Genomic DNA, 13165 nt, shown 5'->3' with positions numbered 1-13165 from the left:
CGGTGAAGCCTGTTCCGTTTACCGAGGTGTGTGTGTGTGTTTAATAAGTCTGTGTGTGTTTAATAAGTCTGTGTGTGTCCGTGTGAAAGTCCGCATGTTTATGCATCTGTCCATCCACTCTTTTCATTATATCCATGTCTTTTAAGGCTTTATTACATAATGTCGGCTCTAGTCCGGGCCGCCGCCATTTTGGTTTATGTTGTCACCACCGCGTCATCACCACAAGTTGCACATTCGCAAAATGAGTTAAATAACTGTAAAGAGGTCTTATATTAGTCTATTATCTTTTTAAAGTAGTGTTTTTTTGTGGCTTTAGACTCCAATTACATTTATGTAATTAATTTCTTCCCCCCAATATAAACAGGTTCACAATATAATTATTTTTTATAGTTTCTGTTTCCACTGTATCCAGAATAATAATTCTCAACAAGAACAATTGATTGATTTGTCACATGACTTTTCCAGGGTTTGAGTTTGTTTTATTTAGTTTCACATCTACCTGTAGCTCTATGTTTTTTAGACTGATGACAACTTGTTTGTAGTTTTATTTCAGAAAGTTTCACTTTTACAGTTACAGCTGGAAACCTTTGTTAATTGAATATCCTAGTTACATTACAGCAACCAAATTAAACTATATCAACTAAGTGAATTAATAAAATGGCCTGTGTAAAGGCTTTTTCAAACTAAAAAATTATCTCGTGAACTCTGTGACCTGTTAAACCTGCACAACTCAAAGAATCAGAATCAAGAATCATTATTTCTTGGCAGAAATGCTTTTAAACACTTGCTGTACATTCAGCTGACATAAAAATCTTGTTTTCAAATATGTAGAATAATTGTGATTTTATCAGTAGCAGTAGTAGTTTTAATATTTTAGTAAATTTTTTGCAGGCACCTTTTTTTGTCCGTCAAATGTATTTAAAATAAACAAAAATTAAAGAGAGAATGTTATTTAACTGTCAAAACTTGTCATCATTTTATTTATTTATATATTTTTTCAAATTGAAAAAAAAATGTTTATGGTCTCGGTCTCGGCTTCCGAAAGTCTTGGTCTTGTCTTGGTCTCGGTGCATTCTGGTCTCGGGCAAGTCTTGGTCTCGGATAGTGTGGTCTTGAACACAACACTAGCACATGCATCCTCACTTGCATTTTCTTCAGGAAATGCAAATATTCTAGTTGTTTATGTTTCTTTAATGGTGTTTTACGACGTTGATTTTGTTCGATAGCTAAATGCTTGTTCATGTGGATCTTGTTGGGTTTTTTCTTTCTTATTATGAATTTTATATTTTGATAAGTGCATTGAGATGACTTTGTTGTAAATTGCAAGTCAGCCTGCCTTGGCCTTGGGCCTCACTCCCAGTGGCCTAGTCAACACTTATTATATTAGTTATATTTATTATATTAATGATAAAAGTGACAAATCTCTTCCCATTCATTGGTAAGCAAACAGAGACTCCAAGGTCTGTAAATGCAACTATTCACAGATGAGCCCATGTTGGCTCTAGCGGTTAGGTGATGATTCATTTTACAACAAACCTTCAGTAAATCACACCTCCCAACATAAACCCACCAAATAACCACCAATTTAAAGTTCCACAAATGTTCCCCAGACAAACACCCTCCTCGCACAGGCTTAACAAGCGCACACAAGCTCAACCACGCCGACCAGACAGACCATGAGTGCCAACCAGCCACTGTCTACTGAGGTCTCCAGCAGACATTTGAAAGCCAGCTGATCAGTAGCTGATCAGCTGCACCTGCTTCAGCTGGGTGGGGAAAAGGGCGTGGCCTGCTGGGACAGGAGTATGGCATACACACAGCAGAGCATGTAACAATCATATAGCATATCTTTGTGCAAATTACAGTCCCAGTAGTACAACTTTATTAGAAACAGCATGTGTGCATGTGTGCCTAACCGTCTTACGTACAGTGCCCAAGCCTGTCATCTCAACGCCTCACAGCTGACGAAATTGGACTCCACATGGATTCATTATCTTAGAAAACTTGTCAGAATCGGGTTCGAACTTGTCAATGCACCACCATGACAAAGAGATAAAACACCATCGTTAGAAGAAGATAACGTAGATTGGAGCTTCAAATACACCAGTCTCGACATACTTTGCCTCACCCACTACACGATCCATAACTTCTGTCTTGTCCAACACCTTAAGTACATTGCTCATATAACTGGACTTCCTAACACAGCCCTGCAAAAAACAAATTCTGTTCCGCTCTAATAATAAACCATATACCTGTAACATATGGAAAAACTTCGATAAACTTACAGGCCTTTCTTCTATTCAACTCCAACGAGAAATGCAAGATAAGTCAAGGTTCCTGCCTCTGGTGGAGCGAATCCTTGGCACCCAACCGGCTGAAGCAGCGGAAGCGGAAAATTTATGATGATGATCATGAATGGAAGCCTTGCTTGACATGATTATGATTTTTTTTTTTTTTTTTAAAAAGTGGCTTTTATCTTGTTTGTATAGGATTTGCAACAAATGTATAATTAATTAAAGAATATATATATATATATATATATATATATATATATATATATATGTATTCTTTAATTAATTATACATTTGTTGCAAATCCTATAGCTATCGTGTGTATACCTATCACTATATCTTCCATCAATAATCAAGGGACGCTGCAGGCTAATGCCACAATGTTAAGTTTGTCTTTTGCATATTAGGTGAATTTGTGTAGCTCTTCATGAGTGAGGTGTTTGCTCATCTGTTTCAGTGTGATCACGTCTTTGTGACGAAGCTCAGTGTATGTTGTGAGTTATTGTCCCTCACCATTTCACCACAGTCAGATCAGTAAACTTTGGATCAGGGGTGCACAAGTTTGGTCCTGGAGAGCCCTTATCCTGCATGTTTTAGTTGTCCAGTTCAGCCCATGGGATTATATTGCTCAGATTAAAAAATTATTCTTGAAGTGCCAAAGTCATTGAGTCTCAGTGGCAACATTCAACCAAATTGACATCAAATGGACCAAAACAGGTTCATCAAAACAATTTTATATTACATATAACAAAATAAATTACAACTGTGCTTATGTTGACAAAAAAATCAAAAATAATATTCTTAAAAGAAAAACGGTGATACACAAATATCTGAAATTTTACATATTGACTTTGTAGGGAACCAAACCACATCAAGCCTAAAGACCCTCTTCCTAGCAGGAATTAACCAAGGAGCCTGTTTCTTTATCACAAACTGTCACAAACCCAATAACTGCCCCCGCAACTTTGAGGTGCATAGCTAACCCCACTATGCGGCCTTTGAACCCAATACCGTAGCCGAAAAGACTGACCCAACTCTTTGAAATATTCAGTACGAACTTTTTTTATGACTCCACAAGGGGGAAGAACATCCGTCTTCTCCCTCCTTTACAAACAGATACCTTTGGGATGCTGTAAGATCACAGAACTGTCCCACTGACCCCTGACCCCTTGTGGTGAAATGTCACAGAAGGACACTTTCCAGGCCTCTTCTCTGAGATGTGTCCCAGTGAAGAAGGGAGAACAAAGAAATTGTATTATGTTTGAAAAGTTACAAATGAAAACATTATTGGAATGGTTTCTACAGAAATTGAAATTGCAAATATTATCTGTCCTATTCCACTCTTTTCAGATAATTTTATACCCAATCTAGGAATCATCCCTCCTGTTTGTCTTTGTCTCACATAAACACACACCCCAGACACACCCAAGGGCAGCCAGCTGAGATGCTGGCAACTTTAAACCAATCAACGAAGTTTCCTTCTTGGGAGGCAAGTCCCAAAGATAAGCTTTTAAAAGGAAGAAAGCCGCTCCTAACTTCAGTTTTGGGACGCTGGCGTTTCATACTCAACGCGTTTCCCTTCCCCACCTTTTCATTTCGTTCATTTTATTTTTAGTTGAAACAGTTAGATTTTTGGAATCAAGTGAACCCTGACATCATCTTCAAGGTACCTGAATGAACTTTCATCAGCAAACTTCATCCACAATAGATCACATACATACTTCCATAACTTCACACTTACACACACTCACATGTTCCACACACAGTTCATCTCATTCATGTTTGTTCGTCTTCCCTGTCTGTCTTCCTCTCTTTGTTTTATGAGCTCTCTTTACGATTTTATTCTTTGATTTTATGATCTTATTATTCGAATATGTATCCTGCATTTTATTCAATATTTAGTAGACTAGCATTCTCCTAGAATAGTGATTTCACTTTATTACATATAATCCTCACTTTTATTAGCCTAGAAATGCATTTTATCATGATTTAATTATCCCATTTCAATTGATATTTTGACAGTGTTAATTGTTGACTTTTGAATAAAAGGTTAAACATAATCTTTGATTCCTCTGATTCATTAAAGCTGTGATTATGGTGTAGATGTTGCTGTTAGAATTCACTTTTCCCTGGTTTCACATTGATGAGTTTAGTCTAAAAACATATTTCTCCTGTTAAAAGGAGTGGCACCCCGCAAAATTTGAAGTAATATTAATAATCATAATTAATATTCTTAGTTATATAACTAATTAATAATAACTCATCCTCCTACAACTTTTACCTTTTAAATAATTTTCCCCCCAGTGATTTTATCTTTCAAATTAGCAAATTTAGATGCTTTGATGGGTCAAAAATGGACCACAGTTTTGATTTCCAAGTCTATATGTCTATCACATGCATGCATTACACTGTCACAGTTGTTTACGTGTGGAGGTGCTATTATATTGGCCCACTTGAGACTGAACTGGGCCTAGTGTGGCAGCTGAACTGAACTGAGTTTGACACCCCTGATCAACATGCAGGACAGGATCTCTCTAGGACCAGTTTCGATGGATGTTAGGTCAAGTTGTGGTCTGCTGACCACTGTTGGTCAATGGAGCACCACATAGACTAAAACGTGATAGGTATAGTTCAGGGGTCTGCAACCTGCGGCTCTGGGGCCTCATGTGGCTCTATGACTCTTATGCAATGGCTCCCTATAGCTTTAAAAAAATATTGAAATAAATAGTTATTTTTTTTACAGAGGCTATTAATGATCAATGACAAATAAAAATCAAGATATAATTATATTTTTGTTAACCTAAAAATAAATCACATTGTGCAATGACTCAGCACCTTCCTACTTCACCTCCTGCAACATCTACAGACCATCAACTTTCCTGCACCTGTGGCTAACCTTAAGCTTTAAATCCCTGGTAAAATAACTAAACCCACAAAAACACTATTCTGGAAGAAAATAGAGATTTTAATTGTGTTTGGACAGATTCATTTAACCACTAATGTGCCGGTTAAATATGTATGCTTTATATGTGGCAAGAAATGAGCAATTAGCATGTGTTGACCACATGATCATGTGTTCTCAAATTCAAGTTACTTTTTGAAGCCTTTCAAATACATTAACTGAAAAAAAAAAATCTTCTTTATATAACATTGTGTTCATGTAAACTGAGATATGTAAGAATTTGAAGATGCAAGATAGTGTTTTATTTCTTGATGTCAATTTATTTTATTTTAAACTGTTTTTATGTTTCCATTTACATGATCAATATAAATAAAACTAAATCAAACATTATTCTATAGAATTTTAACTGTATAGATTTTAATACACTGTATTGTCTTCATTGAGAAGGTATTTAATCCAGGTGAGATGAGACAAAATGGCTCCTTGTAGAGTAAAGGTTGCAGACCCCTGGTATAGTTACTCCCATTCATTCATACTGTATATAATATATATTATATTATTGAATGTGTTTGAATCCTTGGAATTTGCTGTTTTTGAGGTTATTTGGCATTAGGTGAGTTTATTAATAAAATATGACCGCCTGAAAAATTGCTTCAGAGTTGTTTTACTGCTGCTTGTTATGCACGACTCTGTCTGATCTGTGCTCAAAAATAAATAAATATCAATATTCATATGTGAAGCCTTTACAATAGACTTGTTGAGCGAATGATCCTTTGGGCTTCAGCTGTTTGAAGTTTCGTCAGGTGCTATTTGAAGTCAGAAGCAGTCGTGAAGAATCATATTCTGTGATGAGCTCAGTATGTATTATGTGCACTTTACCTGATTTTTCATCCAGATTGTTTTACGCCGAAGGGTAAAAACTATCATTAAACCACTTCAAATACATCAAAGCACTTTGATTGCAGAATGATTTCAATATGTATATTTGCAGACAAGGATTATCTGCTTGGATGTGAAAAAACATGAACACTGCATCAATAGCACTCTTTTTACCCCTTTTTTGATACATTTTTTATATTTTGTATCTCTGACTTAAAAGAGAGAAATAATTAAAAAGCCGATATTTTGAAGTGCTGCTTTTTGTATTTATTCTACTTACAGCACTATTAAACTTTTAAACTGCTTGCTGAATGTGAACTAAGGATATCTGTATCAGTATCCCTGTGTTTTTATGTTTGAGAAAGAAGCAGATGTTTCCTATTGGTGCTTTTCTTCAGTTAAAAGCAGATGCTGAGGGAATAAACATTATGGGTTTTTGATACTTTAAAATCTAAGAGAAAACCTAAGAAGGTATGAAGTTAATTTGTTTTGAGTCATAAAAAAGTAGTTTTTTCCCTTGCTTAAAACCAACAAGCTTCCACATTTACTTCGAACATTTCATTTTCAACATAACTAAAAGTTACGACAAAAACATTATAAAATGTAATGTGAAATAACAACATTTAACCCTCCTATTATCCATGGGGTCAATTTGACCCCATGTAATGTTTACCATTAAAAAAAAAAATAGTTGACTTTATTTTTTTGCTTCATATTTCATGACTTTGCCTAATTTGATGGGTACAGATAAAATTATCATGATGATTGTTTTTCAATGTGCTGAACACATATATTGGTGTCCCCCTGGGGTCAATTTGACCCTAAACTGTTTTAGCTGTGTAAAACAGATAATGCTGCCCCACGAAGGGAGCAGGAAGGAGAGACTCAAGGTAGGAAATAGAAAGGGTGGGGAAGAATAGATTATTTTACAGTGAGAGTGAGATGTGAAGTTGTAGAACATATTGTGCTTATAATGTTATAAAGTGTGAAGCTTAGGCATAATGGTGGGGGCTGTGGACAGGGGGAAGGAGTGAGTGGTAATACCTAAAGCAGGTATTTGGGATTAACGTGTCTAAAGATAAACCCAGTATGAGTTTCATTCCACATCCCAAGGCGTGCCAGTGCATCGTAGACCAGTATACGTATGTGCGAAAACCGCTACCGCAAACCCAGGAACTGGCCTGGGCCTGCAGATGCAGCCAGGACAGCAGAAAGAGTGGGGGCCAAGGCCACCCCCCAACAGCCGAACAGCCCCCCAGACGCCCCCGAGAAGCAGCCACCGCCCCCCACGCACACATCCGAGGAAGCCCCAAGCAGCCGAGCACCCAGCGCATCCCGCCACCGACCCCAGCCGCCAACCCCAAGGCCCCCCACCAGCATCCCACCCACCCACACTCAAGCACCCAACCCCCCAAGGGGAGGGCCCAGAGAGCCCCCCGCCCGGAACCCCAGCAGAAGAGCCAAGGCCCACGCCCAGCAGACGACCAGAGCCGCACCGAATGGGCAGCCGGCGGGCCTGGAGCAAGCGGGACCATAGCCACCTAGGGTACCAAGGGGACACTGCAAGTCGCCCCGCCGGCCCCCAGGCACACCGATCGAGCACCCCAGAGCGCGCCAGATCGCCTCTCCTTGATGCAGCATCAAGGCTCTGATTGGTTATTTTTGCTCGGTCCTGGTGCATTCTAACAATCTGCCAAAGGCAGCAGGAGCAGCAGGGGGACTCAGTGAGCCTGTTTTTTTTACACACACTACTAGTTTCATGTAAAGCTGTCCTTACATAGTGACAGCTTTAGCAAATATGACAAAAAAGTCCCTTTTATAAGAGTTACGGACTGCACTGGAAAAGTGGATAGGAACGGAAATAGGATGGACTATTCGGATGCAGCCAAAAACTTGGTCAACATTTATCTAACAATTTTTCTCTGGAAACAATGATTGACCCCACGGATAAAATGTATTAGTAATATTTGAGGATAATAGGAGAGATATTCATGACATGTTTTAAATGATACTTATCGCTACTGCAGAAACGTTTGTGTAATTCAAACTTGATTTTTTTTTTAATTCTCTCATAAAATGAAGAACTTCATATCTCCAAAGGTTGATGGTTTATGTTGGGGTTAATTGGTGTTCGTATACATCGCTCCCAAAACTATAGTTTTTTTTTTTTTATTATTGCAGCCAGCCTGCTTCATCACTTATCCACAGTCTGTTCAGCCCTGCCTTCCTCCAAGAGTCCACCTGTAGATGTCCATTGCTCTATATAGAGTTTATCATCATTGTTTCCTGATGAATGAGTCTTGATTGATGGATGTGGATTCCTTTTTTCTTTTCTTTCTGCACAAATACCATCACACAGTTTCCTCTGTGCATGGCTGAGCTGAGATTGTGCTTTCGGGCAAATGCTACATGATCAGAATCCTTGATTGTGAGGCACATCAGATCAATGCCTCTGATGAGGGATTAATAGCAGGAATGATCAAAGTGTGACAGACCATTCACATAATGGCCAGAGGGAGCCTGGAGCGCCACAAAGATAATAAATGACACTGAGAGGCAGGTGGATTGTCTTTTGATTGACCTGAACAATGTTTAAAGTACTCATGCTCAGCTCTCGTGTAGCACAACCTCAACCTTTCACATGTTTGAGCTGCTCAAAGAGCTTCAAATAGAATTCACCGTCAAAGGATGTTTTAGTGACGAGGGATTCATAATTATATAAACAGTAAAGACATGTCAGATGCTGAATTTTAAATTGTCTTCAGCCTCAGTGAGCTGGAGCTGAGGAAAGTACTATGTAGGCCTAATTTCCTGGAAGGAAAAAAAAAAAAAATCTCCCCTTCAATGTTTCAAATCAAATCAAACGTTATTTATAGAGCGCTTTTCATATACATATAAAGTATAATTAAAAGTGCTTTACTTTACTAAAACCTTGAATAGAATAAAAAAATACTCCACGCAAACAATCCACACGAAACCCCAACAACATCACACAAACCTACACACACACACACATACACACACATAGAATGAAGATAAGCACAGTGGCACATGATAGAAATATAGTTTTTAATAATTGTAATCTATATTTAAAAAGATCAACAAGTTAAAAGAAACCCTTCTTAACAACTCTTCTTTTTGATTATTTGAGATAAAAACAAACATGTTGTAATTTTGTTATGTGGGGCCAGGGCCGGCCCCCGACATCTTGAAACCCTAAGTAAGATAGCTTTTGTGGGCCCCACACTGCCAATTATGGACAGTTAAGGAACACAAAAGCAGCCCCACGGTGGGGCTAATATAATCTCATATCTATGCCCTGTTATAGACTTAAACTCCTGTGTGTTCATTTCTGTTGATAATATGGACAAAATGAGGTCCTACCACATGCACAAACTATGTGATTTAATGGAGTCAATATAAATCTTATATATAAATAAAAGCCTACTCCTGATTTATTGGCATGCACTATTTCCTCATGCTTGACTGCTTCTTCACTCCCTGACGGACAGTTAGTGCTGACATGCTAAATCAGCTGAAGATGAAGAAGAAGCTGATCAAAGCCCCACGTTGCTGAACTGGAACTGGACTCAGACCAGTTACCATGAGCGTAAGAGGAGAAATCCTGTTCTGTCTGGTCTCATTTAAAGCTCTGTTTGGAAAGCATGAGGAAAAGGTGAAAATAGAGAGAAACAATTTCATGGTTGTAATTTTTCTCCTAGAGATGGAAAAAAAATCATCAGTATTCAAATATAGAAGCCTTCATGTTGGCTGAAATAGACCGTATAGAGCATATTTTTTGTGTTGCTATGCAGCATAATTAACGGAATGCCACTCTTAAATTTTAACACAATATATTAACCTTTAATGTGAAATGTATGACTACAAGCCTAATGCTAAACTCCCTGTATTTTTTCTAATGCTCAAGTTCATTGCTTCTATCCATTCAAGATGCAAGATATCCTCTCAATGGCTTGTGAGGCTGTTGCTATGTCGGAGCGTTGCTATGGAGGAGTGTGCAAAGGGATGGACAGATGGAGTCTCACCACAGGGGGGCGCGCTTTCTCTCTTTACGCACGTAGTGATTATTTCCTCAAAGGGGGGGCAAACCATTGGGGTGCCATAGGCTCAGATGAGGACAATTGTTGGGGGTGTTGCTGTTAATCTCTAACTTCACGTTGCAAAGAGTTTAGTGTGTAAAAACAATGGATGTTGATAGAAAAGTTCTTTGGCCATGTTGGAATTTCCTTTGTCCCATTTTTGCCCCTTTTCCAAAATAATTTGACACCTTCTTGTTTTTCCAGATTTTAGCCACCTTTCGCCAATAAATACCCCGTTTTTTTGCTAGTTCTTTTTGACACTTGAATCCAGTTTTTGTCCTTTTTTTAACCATTTTTTGACACTTTTCATCCAAAAAAGCTACCTTTTGCCCAATAATTACAACTTGTTTCCTTTTTTTCCCTACATTTTGCCTGTTTTTGTTCCACATTTTTGTCCTTTTTCCCCTGTTTTTTGCCACATTTTGCACATTTAAGCTACTTTTTGCCATTCCTCTTTTTTTCAATTTGTTTACCACTCTTGACTGCTTTTGGCCCATTTTAGTCACTTTTCACTATATTCTTGCCACTTTAAGCCACCTGTTACTCATTTTTTGCCACTTTACTCATCGCTATTAACTCATTCTTTACCTTCTCGGAAATGGCTGTGATTGGCTTGATCACCATTCAATCAAACCAATATGTTTTCAACAATGAATCCCTCTGTAAAAAAATGAGGGGGATGATTTTTTGGCTTTTATGAAAGCGCGGGTGTCGCTTCCCTTGCATCCCCCACGGGTGAGACGCTCCTGGTTGGATGACATGAGTTCCTTTGATTTCCTTTATCTGAGTGGGTGCCTTGTCCTGGACTGGTGACCAGGGTTTACATAAGAAATAGAACCATAAAATAATACTTTGGAGGTGTAAATATGAATCATATTCATAAAGTAAATATGATGAATTTTCATTAATTTGAGCTACACATTTAGAAGTGTAATATGTATTCACCTAATGTACTTCAGAAAAGTCAGAGTGACTATCAATGGAGAATGTATAGTTGTTCATGTTGTGAAAAGAGGTTAAATATTGACATCAAGATCCAAACAAACAGACAAACAAACAAACATTTACCTGTGTGTGTAAATTTGAGCCATATTTATCTATGAATTCATTCAATGATCTTCAGATTTATGAAATATCAATCCTTTCAGCTCAACATTAGGTGCAGTATAGGCTTATACAGATCCTGCACTTTCCCACATATAGCCTCCACCAAGGCTCCACACCAAGCCACCATGATTACAACAGCAGCAGCAGCAGCAGCTAATATTGTTTTTGCCCTCTGTATGCCTGCCAACATTTGTCTGCCAAAGCAACGACTCTAAAGGCCTCTGAAGGTAATTTCTGGAGGAAAAACCAAGTTGTTCTTGCACATCTCTAACACCCTGACGTCCCATAAACATTCTCACCCTTTAAACAGGGTCACCTGACTATGATGATTTTACTCTTGTGAAAGTCACATAGACCAGTGGTTCCTAAACTTTTTGTGCCCAAGGTACACCAAAAAGTAAAAATCTGAAGCCACACCTATTGTGCAAAATAACGTTTGTAACGTATTATCACTCATATCAGGTACAATAGCACCGGAGCCATGGACGACCGTACAAGAAAGCGCTCCATTTAACCTCTCGCTGTTTCTCTGTTTTAATGTTGTCCTACAGCCTTTGTTAGTCTTATAATTCACGCCTGCCCAACCGCGGGAACAGCGCAATAATTTGTTCTTTTTTTCTTTTTTTAGGTAATAGTTTGCCTCTGTATTATGAAATGAGTGCATACAAAGTAGTAATTTAAAATATCATTATTTTTGTGTAGTATATTTCAATAACAATGTATGTGTCAAGTGTATCCCACACTTGAAAAATGAAGGACTCAACCAGACTCAGGATTTCACTCGTTCTTCCTTTTCACATACCGACTTTTATAACCTGGAACCATTTTCCGTATGTTTGTATCACTTATAGATATTACAATTTTAATGTAACAATTTCTCAACAGAAATACTTTTTATTTTATACTATTTTCATACAGAAATTAAATATTTCACTTTGAATTTTATTAATTAAAGCGAAATTTGCTATATTTTAAATACTAACTTCTTTTAGCCCTTAAATACAGAAACAAGGTTTTAAGCAAATGTTAAACTATTTTCCTCTTCTCATAAAAACAACTTGATTAATCCAGCAAATGAATTGAGCAAATGAATTATACAATGATGAGTTCACATTTTAACAGTCCAGTCATTATGAGCTCACCAGTAGCTCTTCAATTGGTTTCAGTCCTTTTCCCATGCGTATTGTGCACGTTTCAGGTGTTCTCAGCTCAGTCGTGCACAGCCAAAGGCAGTTTATAGGGTGATTTCCTTTTTCCCTGCTAGGATTCTATTAGTTGCTTTACTGACACACATTCATTAAACTGAATGTACTTTCCTTAATATTGGACAACATAAATGGAGTCAAATGTTTACAGTATAATTTCTTTACATTGGCTCTCAGGGACGGTTTGTACTATGCATGCGTGTGCACCCTTATAGCTATTTGTACTAACTTAAGCAGTGGTGGATATATAACCATAAGTCAGTAATACTAGTAATAAGAATAACAACAATTATTTCATGAATTATTAATGTATTTATTTATATTTTCTTTTTATTGGAGTGTAATATGTAAATATATATGTGGATGAGACTGACTGTTAGCTAATGCTTCATCCTACTCCTTTTCCAACATGTTGGGTTCATATTGTTGTTGTTTTAACGATAGTTATTGTTGTTTTGACTCTTCTCATTATTAATGTTTTGTTGTTTTTCCAATTACTCACACATTCGTTTGAATTAAAGCATCCAAAATCAAAATCAAATAATAATGGCTCAAAGGTTAAAAGATAATACAATTAGCACTGAGGGGATGCCAAAGGGACCTGATCTACAGATATACAGTGTGAGGTACATTATGAATGCACTAAGGCTTCCATTAAGGGAATTCTTCTTTTTAAACACA

This window comes from Gouania willdenowi, chromosome 1 (genome assembly GCF_900634775.1).
Source record: "Gouania willdenowi chromosome 1, fGouWil2.1, whole genome shotgun sequence".
NCBI classification, from domain to species: domain Eukaryota; kingdom Metazoa; phylum Chordata; class Actinopteri; order Blenniiformes; family Gobiesocidae; genus Gouania; species Gouania willdenowi.
The sequence above is the reverse complement of the archived record's forward strand: the minus strand, read 5'-3'. Positions refer to the sequence as shown.